The sequence below is a fragment of the Scyliorhinus canicula genome, chromosome 5, assembly GCF_902713615.1.
Source record: "Scyliorhinus canicula chromosome 5, sScyCan1.1, whole genome shotgun sequence".
Taxonomy (NCBI): domain Eukaryota; kingdom Metazoa; phylum Chordata; class Chondrichthyes; order Carcharhiniformes; family Scyliorhinidae; genus Scyliorhinus; species Scyliorhinus canicula.
Window position 1 is genome coordinate 175,965,771 of NC_052150.1, and position 22,975 is coordinate 175,988,745.

The 22,975-nt window shown below is 46.3% G+C and overlaps 1 protein-coding gene across 12 annotated transcripts in view; it reads left to right on the forward strand.

The window, feature by feature from the left end:
* The window catches only part of LOC119966444 (sickle tail protein homolog), a 764,531-nt gene that overhangs the window by 439,034 nt on the left and 302,522 nt on the right, over window positions 1-22,975 (forward strand). The window contains exon 1 of one of the 12 annotated variants that reach the window (XM_038798129.1): window positions 19,016-19,034. The exons of the other annotated variants lie outside the window; for them this stretch is intronic. The gene's annotated coding sequence lies outside the window, so the exon portion shown is untranslated. Of the gene's footprint in view, window positions 1-19,015; window positions 19,035-22,975 lie in introns of those variants that run through there. 12 annotated transcript variants of the gene reach the window in all.

A 22,975-nucleotide genomic window follows, 5' to 3' on the forward strand; every position in this document is an offset into this window, starting at 1 on the left:
ACTGGTCTTCACACTGGCTGGTGGCATGAATGCCATTTGCATCCCATGAATGCCCATTAAAACAGCTGCCTGCCGGCATTCTCTCAGGTCTTCCAATCTTGCGTAAAAACTGACGAAGGCAAGGGGACAATGTGGAAGGGGGACTGTTCAAGGGATGAGGGGGGTGGTGGGCCATGCAAGGACAAGAGTTCACGATAGCAGGCAGAGGGGCAAGGAGCTGGGCGAAGAATTTGAACAACGGAAGGCTGAGGGAAAACCAAAGAGAGGGAATGCTGAACCCCGACAAAGCTACATGAAAAGCTCACAAACAAGGGAGTCAAGAGGGCTGGACTTTCCCGGCAGCCCGCCTCAAGAACACCAAGTGCCAGCCACATTGAATGGAAAAATCCATTGACTTTGGGCAGTATTTACCAGTTGCCGGGCAAACGGGGCCAGAGAATCCCGCCCAGAGAGATACCACGTCATTTACTGGAAGGGGATGTATGATGATTCCAGATGTGGTGGGTAGGAGTCCAAGTGGAGCATGGGCATCTTGCAGGTGATGAGCTTGGGAGAGGGTGGTTGAATCGGGGGACAGAATTCTTCTTGAGGCTGCTAACCATTTCCCTCTGAGTTGCTCACATCCTGCACGGCCTGTTGAAGGCAGGTGGGCTGAAGAGTGATATGAGTTTGCTGGATTGCTGCTTAAATATGGCACTGGGACCTTTGATGGCAGGCAGACGGTCCACCAGGTTATTCGGAGGGGAACCCGCCTGTGCACAATTAATGAGGTTCCAAGCGCAGAATCTTGCATTGGATCACGCTATTCTGACCAGCGGGAAAGGTGCCGTCAGAGCTGCCCGCCACTGCGCACAGTCCCATAAATGGGAAATTACGACATTTGTTTGTATTTATTTCCCAAATAATAATATTTTTGGAGAATTCAAATAAATCCCACTATAAGATAGTACTGTTCGATGAGGACGGGTATTATCCCCAGTGTCAGGGCAGCACAGTGGTGCAGTGGGTTAGCACTGCAGTCTCACAGCGCCGAGGTCCCAGGTTCGATCCCATCTCTGGGTCACTGTCCGTGTGGAGTTTGCACATTCTCCCCGTGTTTGCGCAGGTTTCGCCCCCACAACACAAACATGTGCAAGGTAGGATTGGACATGCTAAATTGCCCCTTAATTGGAAAAAAATAATTGGGTACTCTAAATTTATTTTTTTAAATTATCCCCTGTGTCCTTACCAATATTTATCCCTCAGCCAACATTGTGATATCAGATTATCTGGTCATTATCATTTTGCTGTTGGTGGGAGCTTACTGTGCACCAATTCACTGCAGAACTGCAAAGTACTTCATAATTGGCTCTAAAGCACTATGCCGTGGTCGTGAAAGGTGCTAGAAAAATGCAAGTCATCTTTCTTAAAATGCATTTGCTGTGCGCTATCATAATGACTACAGTATAGGGATTTTTGTCAACATTTTAACACTTTTTATCCCAGAAATCCTGTAGCTAGCTGTTGTGTGCTACCGGGACAGACCAGAGGAAGAACATGTGACTGTCATGGTACTATTGGTAACGTGGTGGCACAGTGGTTAGCACTGCCGCCTCACAGTTTCAGGGACCTGGGTCAATTCCGGCCTTGAGTCATTGTCTGTGTGAGTTTGCACTTTGTCCCGTCTCTGCGTGGGTTTCCTCCGGGTGCTCCGGTTTTCTCCCACAGTCCAAAGATGTGCAGGTTTAGGTGGATTGACCATGATAAATTGCCCCTTAGCGTCCAGGGATGTGTTGGTTAGCTTAAGAGGTTATTGGGATAGGGTGGGTAAGTGGGCCTGGGTGGTGTGCTCTTTCAGAGGGTCGGTGCAGACTTGATGGGCCAAATGGCCTCTTTCTGCACTGTATGGATTCTGTGATCCTGCTGCAGTTGTCTAAAGCAGGGGTGGGCAAACTTTTCCGTGCAAGGGCCACATTCAGAAATTCACAATTCACAAAGGGCCGCATAGTATATTAAGTAAAATAATTACTTCACCCGGTTATGATTCTGGGCACCTCATATAGAACATAGAACAGTACAGCACAGAACAGGCCCTTCGGCCCTCGACGTTGTGCCGAGCAATGATCACCCTACTCAAGTCAACGTATCCACCCTATACCAGTAAGTAACCCAACAGCCCCCCCCCCCCCCCCCCCGCCCCATTAACCTTAAAAAAAAAAAAATTTTTTTTTTTTTAAGAAAATTTTTTTTTTTTTTTTTAATGACTTGGTGGGCAGCAGAAATACCTTTTGCGGGCCGCATGCGGCCCGCGGGCCGTAGTTTGCCCACCCCTGGTCTAAAGTGTTAATGAAGCAGCTGATTGAAGTAAATGTTGTGCTGAGTTTTGCACCCCCATTATAGTGAGTTATACAGATGGGCACAAGAAATCCTGATGTTCCAGTCTTTAATTTTATTGTCTAGATTTACAGTAATTTTAGGCCATCATTTCCTTTGTAATATGCAAAACGCTACAGTATATAGCATTGAAAGCACAATAATGTGTTTGGTGATTACAGTGCATCAGCTAGAGGGATTACTTGAGTAGGTTTTCACCTTCAGTGTACCTGTTTTCTGCATAATGGATCCTAGTGCATAAAGCTCTTTCCCTCTCAAGAATGAAAATCAACCCACTGTTCTTAATACCTGTGTACATAATAAATTCACCATAGTCCCAGATGACCATAGGCTGCTTTCCCCTTTTGAGGGGAAGAGCTGACTGGCAGTGATTTAACCTGAAGATCACCACACCTCAGGCGAGGGGCAAAGTTGAGGAGGCACAGCCTTCATGAATAACCACAGCTGGAACAGGAATGAACCCGTGCTGCTGACCTCACTCTGCATCATCAACCAGCTGTCTAGCCAACTGAGCTAAGCCTGCCTCTATGATATCCAATAAGTATAACGTATTTAAAACATTTTAATAGTCAGCGGTCCAGGCATACAGGACATTGTTGACCTGACGGATGCACTTGCAGAGGGAGGAGCCAAGTCCTAGGTTTTGGAGTTTGATACGAGCTTGGATGGGATTATGGTGTTGAAGGCAGAGCTGTAGTCAATAAATAGGAGTCTGATGTAGGAGTCCTTGTTGTCGAGATACTCCAGCGATGAGTGTAGGGCCAGGGAAATGGCATCTGCTGTTGCCCGATTGTGCGGTTTGCGAATTGCAATGGATCAAGATATTCTGGGAGTATGGAGTTGATGTGTCTCATAATCAACCTCTTGAAGCATTTTATAATGATAGATGTCAAGGCCACCGGACAATAGTCGTTTAGCCACGTTGCCTGGTTCTTTAGGCACCGGTATGATGGTGGCCTACTTGAATCAGGTGGGAACTCGGAACGGAGTAGGGAGAGGTTGAAGATGCCCATGAACACCACCACCTGTTGGTCCGTGCAGGATCTGAGTGCACAACCAGAGTCTCTGTCAGGACTCATTGCTTTCGGTGGGTTCACTTTCAAGAAGGCCAATCTGACCTCTGAGGCGGTCACGGTAGATATGGGTGTGTCCCAGGCTGCTGGGGAAGTTGACAACAGTTTGTTGGCTTCTTGCTCGAAATGAGCATAGAATGCATTGAGTTCATCGGGGAGGTGTGCACTGTTGCCGGAGATTCTATTCTCCTTTGGGGAGAAGGCAGGAGAAATGGGAATGAGAAAAATATCAGTCATGATTGAATGGGGCAGCACGGTGGCCTAGTGGTTAGCACAACCGCCTCACGGCGCTGAGGTCCCAGGTTCGATCCCGGCTCTGGGTCACTGTCTGTGTGGAGTTTGCACATTCTCCCCGTGTCTGCGTGGGTTTCGCCCCCACAACCCAAAAATGTGCAGAGTAGGTGGATTGGCCACGCTAAATTGCCCCTTAATTGGAAAAAATAATTGGGTAATCTAAATTTATAAATAAAAAAAAGTCATGATTGAATGGCGGAGCAGACTCGATGGGCCGAGTAGCCTAATTCTGCTCCTATGTCTTCTGGTCTTTGCTTTGTAGTCAGTTATGTTATTTAAGTCTTGCCACAACTGACGGATGGTGATGCCAATTCTACTTCAGTTGCCACTCCAACTGAGGTCTGCTGACACAGTACAGGCAGGTGCGACCCTGTGATCTTCAGTTTAATAATTCATCAAGGAAGGACCTACAAAGCATAGTGAATATGTATACAGATGTCCTGCCATATACTTGCATGAAATGTGACGTGATGAAATAGACAAGGCATTGCTTTTTAAAAAAAATAATTTTTATTGAAATTTTTTGAAAACTGTATTGCAACAGAATAATGATAACAATAATAAACACCCTCCGGCACCCGTAACAACGCATATAACGAACCCCCCCCCCCCCCCCTCACCCCCCCAACCCAATAAACAACAAAATAAATTAACAATAATCAAATTAACTTAAACAATACCCCCCTGAAACCCCCCCCCCCTCCCCCCGAGTTGCTGCTGCTGCTGACCTAGTTCCTTATCGTTGAGCCAGAAAGTCGAGGAAAGGCTGCCACCTCCCAAAGAACCCTTGTACCGACCCCCTCAGGGCGAATTTGACCTTCTCCAGCTTAATGAATCCCGCCATGTCATTGATCCAGGTCTCCACGCTCGGAGGTCTTGCATCTTTCCATTGCAACAAGATCCTCCGCCGGGCTACTAGGGACGCAAAGGTCAAAACACCGGCCTCTTTCGCCTCCTGCACTCCTGGCTCCACCCCAATCCCAAATATCGCGAGTCCCTAGCCTGGCTTGACCCTGGACCCTACCACCCTCAACACCATGCTCGCCGCCCCCTGCCAGAATTCCCCCAGTGCCGGGCATGCCCAAAACATATGGGCATGGTTCGCTGGGCTCCCCGAACATCTAATGCACCTGTCCTCGCCCCCAAAAAACCTGCTCATCCTCATCCCGGACATATGAGCCCTGTGCAGTACCTTGAACTGGATGAGGCTTAGCCTCGCACATGAAGAGGAGGAGTTCACCCTCTCCAGTGCGTCCGCCCGTGTCCCCTCCTCAATCTGCTCCCCCAGCTCCACTTCCCACTTAGCCTTCAGCTCCTCTACCGACGCCTCCTCCACCTCCTGCATCACCTGGTAGATGTCAGACACCTTCCCATCCCGGGGGCAGCGGGGGCAGCGAGGGAACCCCTCCACCTGCCGCCTAGCAAACGCCTTGACCTGAAGGTACCCGAACATATTCTCGGGGGGGGGGAGCTCAAACTTCTCCTCCAGCTCACCCAGGCTCGCAAACTTCCCATCAATGAACAGGTCTCCCAACTTCCTCATACCTGCCCTGTGCCACCCCAGGAACCCGCCATCAATGTTCCCTGGGAAAAACTGGTGGTTCCCCCACAGCGGGGCCTCCACCGAGCCCCCCTGTGTTGCCTCCACTGCCCCCAAATCTTGAGGGTAGCCGCCACCACCGGGCTCGTCGTGTACCTCGTTGGAGGGAGCGGCAACGGCGCCGTTACCAGTGCCTTCAGGCTCGTGCCTCCACAGGACGCCATCTCCATCCGTTTCCATGCTGCCCCCTCCCCATCCATTACCCACTTGCGTACCATCGAGACATTAGCCGCCCAATAGTACCCAGAGAGGTTGGGCAGCGCCAGCCCCCCTCTATCCCTGCCCCGCTCCAAAATGACCCTCCTCACCCTCGGAGTCCCGTGCGCCCAAACAAATCCCATAATGCTGCTGTTCACCCTCCTAAAAAAGGCCCTCGGAATGAAAATGGGGAGGCACTGAAACAAAAACAAAAACCTCGGGAGCACCGTCATTTTAACGGACTGTACTCTACCCGCTAACGACAGCGGCAGCATGTCCCACCTTTTAAACTCCTCCTCCATCTGCTCCACCAACCTAGTAAAATTAAGCTTATGCAAAGTCCCCCAACTCCTAGCCACCTGAACCTGCAGGTATCTAAAACTCCTCACTGCCCTTTTTAGCAGGAGCCTACCAATCCCCTCCTCCTGATCACTCGGGTGTACAACAAACAGCTCACTCTTGACCAGGTTCAATTTATAGCCCGAGAAACTCACAAACTCAGCAAGAATCTCCATCACCTCCGGCATTCCCCCCACCGGGTCTGCTACATACAGCAGCAAGTCATCTGCAGAAAGCAACACTCGGTGCTCCTCCCCACCCCGCACCAGACCCCTCCACCTCCCCGACTCCCTGAGCGCCATGGCCAGAGGCTCAATTGCCAACGCAAAAAGCAAGGGGGACAGGGGGCACTGAAACAAAAACAAAAACCTCGGGAGCACCGTCATTTTAACGGACTGTACTCTACCCGCCAACGACAGCGGCAGCATGCCTCGTCCCACGGTAGAGCCTGAAGTACTCGGACCTCCTCCCATTTGTCGCTACACTCGCCATTGGGGGACAAGGCATTGCTATAATCACATCGCTTCTGCTGTCACCAGTGCACATTTTTAGGAACTTAATATAGACCAAATATCCTCCCAGCAGGAGGATATTTCACAAGTGTACCCATGGATGACATATCCCAGCTGAAATCTTGTTCCCTATCAATGCAGCAAATAATGCAGGAAAATGAATTATTCCTTCCCTCTTATGAAGAGGTGATATTTATTGCGCTGGGATTCTTATAGTGTCAGTGAGCATCATAGCATTAACCTCACTGCAGTGGGAATGGACAGATTAATTCTGTCCATTTTTTGATGGCACCTGTAAAAATTCAGGAAGGAGCTTCCTGTGCTCTGTGCTGAATGTGTGAGCCCAAAGAGACCAAGGAACAGACACCACTTTTCTTGGAAAGAAGTGATAATTAAAAATATTAAATCGATGATCTGGCTGTGTCTTTGGGGATTCTATAAGCAATCTTTAGCCAGTCAGCTTTATGGTGCAGCAGTTAGTGTTATAAATTTGACAGTCTTGTGCTCCGGCCACTAGAGCTGTTCGTACTTTGTAAGTGGAGTAGAGTCGTATAGCCACAGACATCTGCCAGCTGTTCCTTCTATTTGCTTGTTACACAGTAACATTAGGGACATTTCTCACCATACAGGATGGTGCCTTCAGCGACTTGAAAAGGGATAAATGTAGTTTTATTACTACTTATCCAGATGTTGAACAAAGTGGAAACTTTGATATAAGGGTACACTTACAGAGGTGTCTCCTATGCCTTGTGCAAATGGCATACGCCCAGTGGTTTCATTAACTTATCTATTCATTGCACAGCCATGTTCAAATGAACTAATATTGTGCGTTTGACAAGTGGTATCAGTATATAGGCAGGATCCTCTGTTTGGGAGACTAAATTCTCCCGTTCGAATAGCATCGTTCCTGGTCTGCGCTGGTACTAGGAGCTGCGCCCAGGAACAGTTCACTCTCCCTTGCCATGCTAATTTATCCACAGGAGGGAGCTCCTGGCATTCATTCCGAATTCCATTATCGGGCCCCCATTTGAAGCGGGTGGGCGAATACCAAGGCGACTGCCAGGGTTACCCCCCAACCCCAGCATGCATGTCTAAGTGTGACACAACCCCCCTCCCCCACCAGACCCCCATCAGACATCTTACATCAGAGACCCTCATTTCAGAGATGAGGTACTTGGGATGCATTCAAGCATGAAGGGAGATAAAAAAAATAAACAATCTAAACACCTGACTATCTGGAAGCTAGTACACTTGTCAATTGCAAACTACTAAAAGCTTTTTATCTTTGAAAGTGAGTAGAAGCCTTGCAGATCAAAGGATCTGAGGGGGTTTAAAGCATTGTAATGTGTTTTGCCTTTCTATGAAGTAACAGCTGCTGCTTTCTACACTCCTGTCTGAGACAGCAAGTGTAAAAGGCAGTTAAGTGAGAATGCAGTGATTTTTCACTGTTTATGGCTGGGCTGCTCTTTAGTTTCCAGGCAGGTGTGATTGATGGGGGTATGGGGTAGGGGTAGGTGCAGTTTGTTGGTAGAGCTGGGAATGGATGGGCAAAATGAACATTGTGGGTTTGATGGGGTCCTCCGATGGACGTTCGGGGCACCTATGTTATATACTTACCCTCTTTACCCACCACGTTGGGGCCACGCTTATAAATACTTGCACCAATCCACGCCCACGTGAATACTGGGCGAGAGGGCCGGAGCATCACAAAGATGTGGAGAATTGGACATCTAGCATGTTAATCAGTTGCAAATGGGCTCAAAGGACCATCTGTATCATCACACCAGCATGGAGTGTGTAGCTTGTTGCCACCACTGGCGGAGGGACCGGAGAATTAGAACCGGATCGGCCCGACACTTGATCGGGAACTCCACTCCCAGCAACAGCCGGTGGAGAGACCACACCTATATTTATTCCTTTGGCATGTGAGTCGATTAGTGAAAAGCTGTAGTCGGCCATGAGCTCACCAAAGTCCAAAGATATGCAGATTTGGTGGATTGGCCATGCTAATTTGCCCCTAAGCGTCCAAAGATGTGCAGGTTAGGTGGGGTTATGGGGATAGAGTGTGGGAGTGGGCCCAGGTAGGGTGTTCATTCTGAGGGTTGATGTAGACTCAATGGGCTGAATGACCTCTGTCTACTGGATTCTATGGATTCACAAGAGTGAAGGCCTGACTGGATTTTCAACAATGGAAATGGTCAAAATGTTTTGACAGGTCACTAAATCCAGAGATGAAAGGGAATATAAAATGTTGAAGAATTGGTTCATTTTTTTGTTTTCGAGACATGAGGAGTGACAGACCTGTCTGAAATGTTCCCATCAGCCAGTTATTTCTGACTTCTGAACTATTACTTACGTATGGAGGGTAATCAAAACAAGAACAGAATATAGAGGACAGCAGATCAGCCAGCATCTGTGAAAAGAAAAGACAGGTTAGCGTTTCAGGTGTAACCCCTCATTAAAATGAACTTTCCGTCATTTGAACAGAATCCTTTTCTTTATTTTGTACACCTCTTGTCTTTAGTGTATGTTTTGTAAGGGAAACAAAGAATCCACATGGAGTTGGTCGAGAAACAAAACTTACTTTATTTTACACTTGACAATAATGTACCGCTCCAGTAATTCCCTACTGAGTCTTCTCTCCAGTTGGTGCCTTATTGGCCGAGTCTATTTATACAATTGAACATTGTTAAGGATCCCCCGCCCACTTATCGGGGTAGCTCGTATTCTGCAAGATTCACAGGGCAGTGAATCATCCCCACCCCATAATACCCATGCGGGTTACAACAGTAAGTTTATCGTTGTAGGTGTAACGCACGCAATTACTTTCTGTGCGGGAAGGGTTGTGGGGGACATTTTGTAAGTTATTGCTCTTGAACTGAATCCTCACTCAGCAGAGGCCAAATTGGGCAGTCAGGCATAAAAGATAGTGCATCTGATTTGTAATCCTCCCAATTTTCCTAATCAACAGTACCATGCTGAATGTCCTATTGGACCTTTTTTGAGCAAGACTCCATACTGGGAGTACAAGAATGTAGAATTTAATCCATTGTAATTCTTGCACATTATAGCAATGAGTGTCAGAAATGTACGGAATTAAATCCATTATCATTAATTGAAAGTGCAGTGGAAGGCAGTCTGTGTGTCATAACGATAATTGACAGTTGGAGAATTCTACGTAATATGCTTTGCTTTCACTTTCCCATTTATTCTGGTGCACTATTAACTGCTATTTGCAAAGCTTTTCATTCTCTGTTGTTTATTGTGAAGATTTGCATTGCGTTTAAATTCTCCTGGATTGAGTGCACAGTTATCTCTGTGTTTCTCTTGGCATTCTCCAAAGAACCCATTGAGATACCGCTTTTCCTCCCTGTTTCAACTTCCCGTCCAGCAGAGTGGTCAACTTCCCGCCCAGCAGAGTGGTCAACTTCCTGTCCAGCAGAGTGGTCAACTTCCTGTCCAGCAGAGTGGTCAATTTCCTGTCCAGCAGAGTGGTCAATTTCCTGTCCATCAGAGTGGTCAACTTCCTGTCCATCAGAGTGGTCAACCTCCCGTCCAGCAGAGTGGTCAACCTCCCGTGCAGCAGTGTGGTCAACCTCCCGTCCAGCAGTGTGGTCAACTTCCCGTCCAGCAGAGTGGTCAAGTTCCTGTCCAGCAGAGTGGTCAAGTTCCCATCCAGCAGAGTGGTCAAGTTCCCGTCCAGCAGAGTGGTCACGTTCCCGTGCAGCAGAGTGGTCAAGTTCCCGTGCAGCAGAGTGGTCAAGTTCCCGTGCAGCAGAGTGGTCAAGTTCCCGTGCAGCAGAGTGGTCAAGTTCCCGTGCAGCAGAGTGGTCAAGTTCCCGTGCAGCAGAGTGGTCAAGTTCCCGTCCAGCAGAGTGGTCAAGTTCCCGTCCAGCAGAGTGGTCAAGTTCCCGTCCAGCAGAGTGGTCAAGTTCCCGTCCAGCAGAGTGGTCAAGTTCCCGTCCAGCAGAGTGGTCAAGTTCCCGTCCAGCAGAGTGGTCAACTTCCCGTCCAGCAGAGTGGTCAATTTCCTGTCCAGCAGAGTGGTGCGGGTTCTTCTTGGTAACTTCCTTTCCTGCTCCACTCATTATTACCCTCTCTCTGCATTTGAACAAGAACAAAGAACAAAGAAAATTACAGCACAGGAACAGGCCCTTCGACCCTCCCAGCCTGCGCCGATCCAGATCCTTTATCTAAACCTGTTGCCTATTTTCCAGGGTCTACTTCTCTCTGTTCCCCACCCGTTGATATATCTGTCCAGATGCATCTTAAATGATGCTATCGTACCCGCCTCTACCACCTCCGCTGGCAAAGCATTCCAGGCACCCACCACCCTCTGCGTAAAAAACTTTCCACCCACATCTCCCTTAAACTCTTCCCCTCTCACCTTGAAATCGTGACCCCTTGTAATTGACACCTCCACTCTTGGAAAAAGCTTGTTGCTATCCACCCTGTCCATACCTCTCATAATTTTGTAGACCTCAATCACGTCTCCCCCTCAAACTCCGTCTTTCCAATGAAAACAATCCTAATCTACTCAACCTTCATAGCTCGCACCCTCCATACCAGGCAACATCCTGGTGAACCTCCTCTGCACCCTCTCCAAAGCATCCACATCCTTCTGGTAATGTGGCGACCAGAACTGCACGCAGTATTCCAAATGTGGCCTAACCAAAGTCCGATACAACTGTAACATGACCTGCCGACTCTTGACTCAATACCCCGTCCGATGAAGGCAAGCGTGCTGTATGCCTTCTTGACCACTCTATCGACCTGCGTTGCCACCTTCAGGGTACAATGGACCTGAACTCCCAGATCTCTCTGTACATCAATTTTCCCCAGGACTCTTCCATTGACCATATAGTCTGCTCTTGAGTTAGATCTTCCAAAATGCATCACCTCGCATTTGCCTGGATTGAACTCCATCTGCCATTTCTCTGCCCAACTCTCCAATCTATCTATATTTTGCTGTATTTTACTATATTTCTTTCCAAATAGCTGTTCGCTTAGGAATGAGGTGTTTGCCATACCCGTATTTATAGATAATTGATCTGCCACCATGGCTTATAAATCATGATGCCTTACCTCTTAGCAAAGCCTCTTCACCTGGCTATATTTTCCATATCTCGCCAGCCAAATTGCTGTAAATTACACCATGGGCACTATTCAGTGATTGCGTTGCGCCCTGTGTGGATCAGGGAGCGCCGGGTAAGTAGTTGGAGAAGGCAAAATTGAGAATGGGTTTAGGTTATAGTTCGAACAATGCTAACCAGAAAATGTAGGCTTGTGTGTATAGTAGTCTGTTCAACTGTTTACCAACACCACAGCTGATCAACAAAACATTTATAAGGAGGGTTACTATAGTGATCAGAAGCAGTAAGCTTTGTCAGGTTCTTCCCTCTCTCCTTATGTCAGCAACTAATTGTAACAGCTTGGTTTGCTGCAACTGTAGCTGAGATGAATTAACCCTGAACAAACTGGGAATTAAACCACATCCGTGTGGCTTAGTCAGTGTTTTTACTCACTGAAGCGAAATGTCTAAATTCATCTTGTTTAGTGTACACAAAGTAAGAGATTAGGCTTCATTAATGACTCAAATGTAGTTTTTGCTCCATTCTCTGACTGAAAGGGGAGGCACGTATCCTCCTCCAGCATGTTTATCTCTGTAGTTACTGGGGAGTTGTTTCAGTTCAGGGAATGTTTTACTTCCACCTCTTTGTATGTCCTGTTCAGGAGCATTTTGGTTCACTTAGTGCTTCTGGGGAGTTTACAGAGTAAAAGATTAGGCTTCGTTCATAATGACTCAGATTTAGTTTTTGCTACATTCCCAGACTGAATGGGGTGTCTCTATGTAGTTAGCTACTGGGGGCTGCAATGTACCTGTCCTTAAAGGCTACTAACCCTACGTTTAAACTAGGCTCATTTACCTGTTTGAGATTCCTTCAGTTCAGTATCTGCCCTTCGCACAGCACTAAGGTGACTGGCCGAAGTCACTGACACCCTTTATGATTGTGTCCATTGGACATATTTAACTGCTGTGCAGTATTTGTTTTTTTATAAAACATTTTATTGAAGCATTTGTGGTTTTAACATTTTAGCATTCTAAACAACCGAGCAGTCTGACACACGCAACAACTTCGCTGTAACATACCCAACTTCCCCCCGCCGTACCTCCTGACTACCCATATATTAGATTCCCTACCCGTATTCTTCACTGCCATGTTCCCACCCGGCAACTCAAACTCCTTCTCTAGTTCCTCCAGGCTCGGGAAACCCTCCTCAATGAAAAGATCCCCAAATCTCTCAATCCCTGCCCGCTGCCACCTCCTAAAGCCCCCGTCCAGCCCCCCCGGAGCACACCGGTGGTTATCACAGATCAGTGACCACACCGGCACCCCTTCCAGTCTCATGTGCTGTCTCCATTGCCCCCACACTCTCAGGGCTGCCACTACCACTGGGACTGTGGAGTACCGATCTGGCGAGAACGGCAGAGGTGCCGTTAACAGAGCCTCCAGACTCGTGCCCTTGCAAGATGCCGCCTCCACTAGCTCCTATACCGACCCCTCCCCACTACCCACTTCCTAACCATCGATATATTAGCCGCCCAATAGTAATTAATAAAGTTCGGAAGGGCCTTGCCCCCCCCCCCCCCCCCCCCCCCCCGACCCGCGCCCCCATTCCAGAAGGACCTCCTTCTTCACCCTCAGGGCCTTCACAGCCCATATAAAACCCAGGATCGCCGAGTTCATCTTCCTGAAAAGCGCCTTGGGGATGAAGATTGGGAGACACTGAAACACAAACAGCAATCCCAGGAGGACTGTCATCTTCACAGTCTGTACCCTCCCCGCCAATGACAGCGGGAGCACGTCCCACCTGCGGAAGTCCCCTTTCATTTGTTCAATCACCTTGCCCAATTTTAACTTATGGAGTTGATCCCAGTCCCTTAACACCTGAATCCCCTGGTACCTAAAACTCCTTCCTACCACTTTAAATGGTATCTCTCTCAATCTCCTGTCCTCCCCCCTTGCCTGTATCGTGAAGACCTCGCTCTTGCTCATGTTTCATTTGTAACCTGAGAACTGACCAAATTCCTCCAATATCACCAATGGCCCCCAACGGATCTGTTATGTAAAGAAGCAAATCGTCCGCATAGAGTGAGACCCTATGCCCCACCCTCCCACTCACTATCCCCCGCCAAATGTTCGATGACCTAAGCGCCATTGTCAAAGGCTCTATGGCCAGGGCCAACAGTAGTGGGGAGAGTGGACATCCCGCCTTACCCCACTACACAGACTAAAATACTCTGACCGAACCCGGTTGGTCCTTGCATTCGCCACTGGTACCTGATAAAACAGCCGGACCTAGTCCACGAGTTCCTGCCCGAACCCAAACCTTCCCAGGACATCCCACAGGTACTTCCACTCTACCCGATTAAAGGTTTTTTCTGCATCCATGGCTACCACCACCTCGACCTAGTGCCCCTTCTCTGGCATCATTATTATGAAAATGAAAAAAAAATGAAAATCGCTTATTGTCACGAGTAGGCTTCAATGAAGTTACTGTGAAAAGCCCCTAGTCGCCACATTCCGGCGCCTGTCCGGGGAGGCTGGTATGGGAATCGAACCGTGCTGCTGGCCTGCTTTAAAAGCCAGCGATTTAGCTCAGTGAGCTAAACCAGCCCCATTTAGGAGGCATCGAATGTGGGGCGGGGAAAACGCTCCTTCACCGAAGGGGGGTCTCCGATGGGGTCTGGCCCGCGATCGGGGCCCACCAGCCCCGGCCCCATTTTATTACGTGGCCGGTCCCTGAACATCCACGCCATGTTGCGTCGGGGCCGGCGCGCTGAGGAAGTCCCCCGCACTTTTGTGGGTTGGTGCGGCCCAACTGCGCATGCGCTGGTTGGCGCAGCGCCCATTTGGCGCCGGAAAGAGAGGCTGGAGCTGTGTGAACTGCTCAAGAATCGCTACTGCCAGCACCCATTTTGGCCCGTCATGAAACACGATGGCGTTCACAACAGCGCAAACACTCTGTCTCCATTTTGGAGAATCGCACCCTGGGTCGCTGGATTATTCGTCCAGTGACAATACCACTATGTCACTGCCGCCCTGCTTGGCTTATTCTCAGTTTCCAGAAATGCTAATGCCGAGTACCAAAAACAATTTGTAAAGTGTTGAGGGTTGGAGTGAAACACTGAATTTTTAAATTTTTTTTTAAAGAAATTTAGATTACCCAATTATTTTTTCCAATTAAGGGGCAATTTAGCCTGGCCAATCCACCTATCTGCACATCTTTGGGTGGTGGGGGTGAAACCCACGCAGACACGGGGAGAATGTGCAAACTCCACACGGACAGTGACCCAGAGCCGGGATCGAACCTGGGACCTCAGCGCCGTGAGGCAGCTATGTTAACCACTAGGCCACCGTGCTGCCCTAACACTGAATTAATAGTGCAAATGAGTGGTCAGATATGGATTTCCTACTGGTTCCTCATCCAGTGAGAGTTGCCAGCCTTGCCTGGACTGTGGGAACTCTGCCTATACACTCGGCCATCAGTTAAGGGTCTGATCGAAACCAGATTGCTTTCTTGCACCTCCTAGTGAACAGTTACAGAGGACCATTGGCAGAGGCCAGGGAAGCTGTTTTCTCCAATAGATATTTGAGAGAACAAAACGTGAAAACAAAAGAATTATAGAATCTATGATTCTTTTGTTTTCATAGAATCCCTACAGTGCAGAAGAGTGCCCTTGGTCCATCGAGTCTGCACCAACTCTCTGAAAGAGCTCCTTACCGAGGCTCACTCCCCCACCCTATCCCCTAACTCCACCTAGCCTGCATCTTTGGCCTTTAGAGGAAACCGGAACACCGGGAGGAAACCCACGCAAACTTCAAAAGTGGAGAAGTAGAATTAATTGTTAAGAATGTGATATTTTATAATTTGTTTGGAATAATAGTGAGAAACGTGTTAATAGATTTGCCAATGTATTTTAATCTTTCAAGATAACACCATATTTTCATTGATAAAATGTGGACAATTTGACCACATCACATATTTGGTTTAATGCCTGTCTGCTGTGAACACAGCTGGTTGTTGAGTCCTGCTGCAGCAGAAGAATATACATCCCAATACAATTTATTGGTTGTCTAGACAGAGGGAAACAAGACCTTTCAGTGCAGGCAGTTGCATTTAGAAGCTTGCCCAATTTTAACTGTTCTGTGGTGCCATATTTCTGATGAAAGCAAGCTGTTATCTGAGTACTTCATAATACAAACCTATTCGCTAATTGAAGCTGCAAGCTAAGGGAATACGTAATTTTTAATATTGGATATCTATCCAGCAACTGATCTCAACTGAATGAGACTCAAGGGGCAAAGCTGTCTGATATTTTCAAGTCTGGGTTGAAAGCTAACACAGTTTGAACTGGTTAATTACAAATAGTATTCAGATTACTTAACAAACCTGGGACGCATGGTTTGGTACTAAGCCTTATGTTCTAAATAAGTGGATCATGTCTTTATAGAAAGAGTTGCTTCTCATGTAAGGTAAATTGGTGAGGATTCCTTAGCAAGTTGATTTGGAAGCCTTTAATTAACCATGGTGATCAGTCCTAGATATGGACTGATGGGGGTGTAGTGGTAATGTCACTGGATTATAATCAACATGCCCTGGCTAATGCTCTTGGGATATGGATTCAAATTCCACCATGGTAGCTAGTGGAATTTAAAGTAAATTACCAAAAATCTTGAATTGAAAAGCTTAGTAACGATGACCATGAATCGACTTGTCTGTTCACAAATGCCCCTTAGGAAAGGAAATCTGCCCCCTTATCTAGTCTGGCCTACATATGACTCCAGATGCACAGTAGTGTGTTTGATTTGTAACTGAAATGGCAATGGTTCAAGAGCAAATAGGGGTGGGCAAAAAATGTTGGCTTTGCCAACGAAGCTCACATCCCACAAAAAAACATACTCGGGTTGAACCTAATATAAGATTTTGATAATTTTTAGTGTTTGATGTCGATAACATCCATTGACTTTATTGTTTAACCACAGATTAAGTTAAATTGTTCAACTTGAATTTCTGTTTGTGATTCAATGGGCAGTCAAGGCAGTTAGGAGACTTTGCAGTGTTGTTTGTGAGGAACTGCAGTTAATTATTTTACAACTTTATGTTAATTGAGTTTATCCTATCAACTTTGAATAAATGGTTAAAACGTAGTTTGAACTACGGATGAGTTTACCTAGAAACAAATCCCATGCATTGATTTAATTGATCAACTATTCTTTTTGTTTTGACATTATTATCCAAAGTATTTAACATTCATTTTAAAAGTTTTAGTATTTATAATGTGGAGGTGCCGGCATTAGACTGGGGTGGGCACAGTATGAAGTCTTACAACACCAGATTAAAGTCCAACAGGTTTGTTTGGAATCACTAGCTTTCGGAGCACTGCTCCTTCATCGGGTGAGTGAAGAGGTGGGTTCCAGAAACACATATATAGACAAAGTCAGTAGATGCAAGATGATAGTTTGAATGTGAGTCTTTGCCGGTAATTAAGTCTTCACAGGTCCAGACGGTGCGACTGGAGAGAGGGATAATCACAGGTTAAAGAGGTGTGAATTGTCTCAAACCAGGACAGTTGGTAGGATTTCGCAAGTCCAAGCCAGATGGTGGGGGTTGAATGTAGTGAGACATGAATCCAAGATCCCGGTTGAGGCTGTAGTCATGCGTGCGGAACTTGGCTATCAGTCTCTGCTCGGTGATTCTGCATTGTTATGCGTCCTGAAGGCCGCCTTGTAGAACGCTTACCCGACGATCAGAGGCTGAATGCCCTTGACTGCTGAAGTGTTCCCCGACTGGAAGCGCCATATCCCGTTCTTATGAGGGCATCTTTCAGCGTCTGTAGATGTTTGTTAAGTTTGGAGGATTGTAAGTTGCTTTAGGTTTTTCATATGTGTTGAGCACCATAGTTGACAGTTTAAAAAAAATAGATCAGCCAGCACAAGAGTGATGGGTGAATGGGACTTGATGTGAATTAGGATAATTGCTCAACTTTCCTGGTAGGAAAGATTGTGTATTAACAATCTGGGGCTGCTGTGCTATCTAACTGTGTATTTGCCTGTACGTTTTGAAAAACCATACCGTATGGGAGGGTACTGGTCCATAGCATTTTCTTCCTGTTTGCTAAACACAACAATCAATCATCGATGCATCTTCCTGAAGTTAGAAGTAACCACTGAGAGATTACTTCAAGGGGAGGACTTGTTTTAAGTGTATAACCTTTTAGTCCAGCATTTGCAGGACGAGTTGAAACCAAAATCCCTGTTGAATAATTAGGTGTCAGTTCCTGCTGTTAGAACATGTCAAGTACACTTGACCACCCAGAGAGAATTCTCACATACTTTCAACCAGATGGGGAAATAGATAGCCCTTCGGTATTACCTATGATCACCATAATGCATGCTTCATCAAGAAAGATCCAAGCATAGATGAAGGAACATCGAACGTTCTGCTAGAATCTTTCCAATGTAATGATTATCATGTTTAGTATATTTGATGTTATTTGTTGGACATGGCCAGCACCCTGTAGCAGTTTTTGATATTTTGCATATACATTCCAGTTTTACCTTGATGCAAATTATCAACTTTTTAAGATGAATGATTATCAAATAACTTCCAGGGAGCTGATCGAGCTACTCCAAGTTGCAGAGTTAATGCAAGCGGTTCGGAAACCTAACTCAATTTACTTAATGTATTTGAGCCGCTAGGAGGAATTATTCACAGTATTCATGAAACTGAGTGTTCTGCTGGATCCCACACTGAACCCCAGAAGCACAAAAGAATTTCCCTGCATGATTTTAAATGCTCCAAAACCACCATTGTCATGAAACAGAGTAAATTTTCCCAACTGTGGAGGCAACACAAAGTAAGAAGGATCAAAGTATATGTTGAGGGCCGCATATCGTTACTGGTGAATTTTTCTGAAAATGGAATACTTCACTGGAAAAAACAGTAAATGATACAAAGAAACACTTGGTTTACGCAGGTTATTGGAGAGTGTGGACTGCAGTGTTTGAATGTAATTGAAACTGAGTTTGAATTCTTTACATTTGTGAGAGCAAACTTATTCAACAGCATTTTAATGTGGGAATAGCCCATGTAGCTGGATCAAATTGAGCCTTTTTGCTTACTCTGTTGTTGCAACACAAAGTAATAACCTGTTTTAATGACTGCTGTGACTGGGTTCATTTGATGAGCAGCCAACAGATCTGATAATTGGACCCGTCCAATTGGATCAAACATGTGCATACATAATCATTTATTCATTGTCACCTGATCTGTGTTGTCTGTTCCCTTGGGGGGGGGGGGGGGGGGCTTGTTGTAACAATGGAAGTTTTTGTTTCAGTGGTGAGAATTTTTTAAAAAGTTGTTTCAGGAACTAGCTGAAAAGATAGCAGTGCTGGAATGATGGCATAAAAGAAAATAAGTGTTGCAACCAAGTGTGATTTTTATTTTTTCGATGTGCTGATTCCGTGTAGATTTCAGCTTACTTTTGAAGATGTAAAAAAAAAAGGGCTAGAAAAGAATAGTTCATCCAGAAATGGTAAATTTTGCAAGAAAGCAGTCCTGTTCTATAAGTGGTAGCAGGTAAGTTTGGTCAAATGGAATCTTGTCCTGAATTAAATGGAGGATGGTGACAACTGTTTATTTTCATTGCCCTTGTGTTGAAGTGTAGTGGGTGAGGTGTTTTGTTACTAATAAATAAAATGCAAATCATTTAATAATTGTGAATTTACATTTATTTTTAACCTGAAACTGAAGTTCATTAATGCCCGGTGGCCGCTCAACACAGCCAAGCTCCTGGCATCACCCAAGCCTGAAGGAAATAGCATGTAATTAAAGTTTCCAGTTTTGAGTTCTAATTTTTTGAGTTCAGGCCTGTGGATTCTAGGCCTGAACTTAAATTATGTGGCATTTTTTTTTTTTTCAAACCTTCTTTGAAAGCACTATACCTAATTTTGGCTGCACCATGCTCTCATCAAAATCTTTGTTCCTTCATCAAAGAACTCAAACAAGCCTGTTAAGCCAAGCCTGTTACCCATGTTTGCCTTTTAACAAATGTATTTACTGTCATTAACCCATTGGTTTCCAAATGACAATTAAAAAATGACAACAAATAAGGTGGATACAGATTTTATTAAGGCATTTAACAAGGCCCAAACATGGCAGACTGGTTAGAAAAGTAAAAGCCTATTGGATATAGGGGGGTGTGGTGCGTTGGATCTTAAATTGGCTTGGTGTCAGGAGACAAAGGATAATGAATGACTGTTTTGCGCCGCGTTTCCCAAACCGTTCAAGCCGCGGAACTCCTAATGACCTCCCAAGTGCATTGGGCAACCCCAAGCATTCTCACAATGTTGACACCACTTTTTCTTTGCCAGGAAATAGCTGCGAACACTAAAATTGAATGTTACAAGTCTTTTCTAGCTATATCTATGAATATATTGGGAATTATGAACAGCTACAGTCACAAATACATTCGCCAGCAACATGGCCCCCTCACATTAAACCCTGGCCAAGCCATAGCTCCTTAACATTAACCGCTGGAAGTAGTACCCAAGTTTAGGAGTGGAAATAATCTAAAAAGTCCTCTTTTATTTTAGAAGATATTTAAGTCCTTTGTCACTTTTAATGGGATGACTGATAATGGGATGACTGATGCTGACTAGCTGATACTCATAGGATATTCGCACCTCTCTCCCTCATACATACCCACTCCTCTCTCTCCCTCGCACACACCAACTCACCTCTCTCTCCCTCACTTGCACACACACCCATGTCGCTCTTACACAAATTCATATCTGTCTCTCACACCCCTCTTTCTCATGCTCCAGCAGCAGCTCTGCACTCCCCCCCCCCCCCCCCCACCCCCCCGAGTTCCATTCTGAGGCCCACTCTTCCAATCTGAGGCTGGCTGCAGGATTCTTCATCAGTGGAATCCTCTGCTTCGCCGGCAACACACCCACCCCCACGGGCGGCCACAATGGGAAATCCCATTCGCTGGCTGCCGGAACGGTGGATCCCGCTGCTAATGGGGGCATGTTGCGCCGGAAAATGGGGGAGGCATGACAGAGGATCCCATGGACCCAAGTTTGGGAACCCCTCTTTTAGTTTCCATTGGTGTTCCATTGGCCTGTTGAATCCCCTGCTGTTTGTGGTGTGTATATTAGTGATTTGAACTTAAATGTGGGAGGCATGATTGGATAATTTGCAGATGTTCTGTGCTGTATTTTTCTATATTCTATGTTCTATGACACAAAAATTGGCTATGTAGTTCATCATGAAGATGATAACTGTGAATTCCAGAATAATATTGATGGTTTTGTTGAGTGGGCAGAAAAGTGGCAAATGGAATTCAATCTGGATAAGTGTGGGACTTCCAGTGGCATTATGCAGGGGAAGACACGCACGAGGTGGCAACTGCTAGAGTGCTGTACTTTATGCCCTTTTCTCTTAGTTCCAGAGGAGTATTTTCTCTTGAAAACTCACGTAATTAATGGGTAGGATCTTGTTTAGGTGAAATGCCCAGAAAAGTCAGGAACAGTGGAAGCACGTCAATGGAATCAGAGGCTGCAAGATTGTTTCTCAGCCGGCTCAGACGTAATGGACTGAATGACTTTTTTCTATGCCCTAATGTTTCTATGGTTTTTGTGGAGTGTTTGCATTCAACTTTTGTACAGAAGGCAAATACAATGAGTTCTTTATGGCAGGTTCTTTGCAACAACTTTTTTTTATTTTTATGAGCATCAATTTACTTCTCATCTAAACTGAGAAAGTAAAATTACAATAATGCAATATTAACAGTAGGTCTAAAAATACTTATTGCTATTAAAATTTTGTTTAAAAACATACCATGGTGGGTAATTGGTCATGTAACAGTTAAGGCTAATAAAATGTTATAAGCAGCCAACAATAAAATATTGCCCCATCCATTTTAATTAGAGTCAAACATTAGCAGTGAACTGATAATTACCACTGGCAATTCAAAATGCTTACTAACATCTTTGTTGTATATATGGAAAGTGAGGATTTGTAGCCTAAGAATATCTTTAGAGTTGATGGATGGGCAGTCGGAGACTGCACATCCACGATTTTTCCGTGGTGCATCACCGCCACCAGCCGGATAACTTGCCAGCTTTCAGACTGGCGACAGACAGGTCATCGACCTGAATCATTAACTCTGTTTCCACCTCCACGCGTGCTGCCCAACCTGCTGAGCATTTCCAGCAATTTCTGTTTTTTTTATGGGGCATCAGCTATGTGGATAGGGCAGGAAAACTGGATTGTTCTACTTGGAGCAGAGAACGTTAAAGAGAAATTTTGGAGACATTCAAAATTCTCAAGAGTTCTAATAACATGGAAAGGGGAAACTATTTCTGTTAGCAAAAGGACCGTTAAAGAAAGGACACCGATTTGAGACAATTGGCAAAAGAACCTGAATTGAATGAGAATTCTTTTTATGTGGTTATTTTCATCTGCATAGTCTGAAAGGGTGTTGCAAACAGCTTCGATAGTAACCTTCAAAAATAAATTAGACAAATAATTTAAAAGAAATCTTTTCAGCTTTGTAGAGGAAAAATGGGGATGTGGGACTTATTAGATATCTTACAACGAGCCAGCATTGAAATGGTGGATTGAATGGCTTCCTTTTGCGTTCTTAAGATTCTATGAAATGGACTTCCGGTTGCGGCTATGGCTAGCTAAGCCGCACATTTGGAAGCTCCTGCAACAAAGGTGTTTTTGGGCCAATTGGAGGGCCCCAACGGCGCTGAAAAAACGAATCCCGGTGGGGGAAGGTCCCCTGAGGAGAACTAGACCGATTTTATGGTCGGTACCCGGAGTGGAGCGGCAAGAAAAACGGCAGCAGCTCCCCAAAAAAAGCGGGGGAAGAAAATCAAAATGGCGGCCGGCGGTGCATCGGAGGAGTGGAAGAAATGGGCGGAGGAGCAGCAGGCCGCTCTCCTCCGTTTTTTCACGGAGATGAAAGTGGAGCTCCTAGAGTCCATGAACGCGACGGCCACCAGGTTGGTGGGAGCCCAGGCGATCCAAGAGGCGTCGATTAAAGATCTGCAGCAGGAGATGACCGCGAGGGAGGAGGAGGCCACAGTCATCGGGGCAAAGGTGGAGGTGCACGAGGCACTCCACATGAAGTGGCAGAGCCGCTTCGAGGAGCTGGACACTCGGATGAGGAGGAAAAATTTGAGAATCCTGGGCCTGGAAGAAGGCCTGGAGGGGTCGGATCTCCCGGGATATGTGGCGGAGATGTTGAGCTCCCTGATGGGGGAAGGGGCCGGTCCGGCGCCCCTGGAATTGGAAGAGGCATACCGGGTCATGGCCAGGAGGCCTAGGGCAAACGAGCCCCCGAGGGCGGTGCTGGTGCGGTTCCAGCGGCTAAGTGATCGAGAGAAAGTCCTGAGGTGGGCAAAAAGGGAGAAAAGCAGCAAGTGGCAGAACTCGACGGTAAGGGTGTACCAGGACTGGAGTGCGGAGGTGGCAAAGCGGCGGGCCCGGTACAACCGGACAAAGGC